The sequence below is a fragment of the Oculina patagonica genome, chromosome 1 (assembly GCF_052425735.1).
Source record: "Oculina patagonica isolate OP01 chromosome 1, crgOcupat, whole genome shotgun sequence".
Lineage (NCBI taxonomy): Eukaryota > Metazoa > Cnidaria > Anthozoa > Scleractinia > Oculinidae > Oculina > Oculina patagonica.
In genome coordinates, this window is record NC_135758.1 from 8,736,789 (window position 1) to 8,738,265 (window position 1,477).

Here is a 1,477-nt window from a genome sequence, read left to right on the forward strand (position 1 = left end):
TCCCTTTAATACCTTTAGCTTAGCAGTTAAGGCGACGGAAAAAGTTTTCCAAGTCTAGTGCTCTTAAAAATATCAATAATGAGACTTGTATAGCAGGTTGTTTTCATAACATGTCTAATGCCTTTGTTGGGAATATATATAACTTTTTCCATTAGGGTTTTGATAGACAGAAGTCTCGGCCATTTAACAAGTTGTCGATGCCACACCTCTATGCGAAACAAATACACTTACTTCCAAGAACGTTGTCGTAGAAAAAAGTAAATAGAAATGAATTAGGCATACAAATTAAACTATTAACGCTTTCAACTAAACCACAAGGAGAAAAGCTATCACTGCAAGAATGTTCCCTCTTTTAACCTCCGATTTGTTGTCCTTGCTTAGCTCAGTAGTAAAGCCAACAGAAATGTTCCCCGAGTCTAGAGGCCAAGCACGGGATTTTGCAGGTTGCCGTAATCCGATGCTGTATTTAACGAAATACTAATTAGTGGAACTATAAATACGTTTCAGAGCGTTTTTCCGTATTTTAATGCTTTTAGCATTTATTTGTTTTGACAAAATATGATTTCAAAACAAGTAGCACGTCCAAAGAGGATGCGTGCCAGCAAGAACGTTTTGAAAGTTAATTGAAATTAAGGACATTAAGTTTTATTAAAAAAAAAATGGTTTGCAAGAGATCTTATTTTAGTTCATTAGCGTTTAACTGTATACACTTGTCGAACACTTGGATTGTCACCCATCTAGACAATTCTCGCCAAATTAAATTCACTGGGTCATAAAACGTTCTTCAAAATAATAAAACATTTTACCATGCCTTGCTTGAAAGTGTAAGCGAGGTAGCTAATAAAACAAATGAAACCAATTTTCGGCTTGTTGCTTTCGCCAGATGTCCTATTTATGCTGACGGCTGGCAGCTCGTCGTGTTGACGAAATAAATTGACAAAGAGGGCGTGAGATTTTTTATCTTAACAATCCTCTTTTTCCCCGCGAATAACAACTCTTTAACAAATGTAGTGGGGTATGTTAGTTTGACGTGTTTCAGTAAAACGTATGGTTTACTCTTACTGGCTATTATAATACAGTTAGAATTCTGCGGGCGCTCTGGTTGGCTAGAATGACCAAGTTTTATAGCTGTTTAGTTACAGACTATAGTTCCACAGCGAAAATGTTTCTTTTTCTTGGGGTTGGGAGGGGGGGGGGGGGATGCAATGAATCTGTCTTCTTAAGCATAGAAAGAAGCCAAAGCCGTAAAACATTCTGGGTATTTGAGAACAACTGGGAAATGAAGACAACGCTCGCCTTCAGCTCTAGGCTCTTATGCAGACATTCGGCTTTTGGCTTGTCAAGCAATCTATATATTTGCGTGACGACCTAAAAGAACGTCTGCATCATGCAGACACTAATATCTAACTTTGCCAATCAGAACTTCAGTTTACTCCATAAATTAGGTGGACAAAAAGAAACAATATAACCGTTGGGC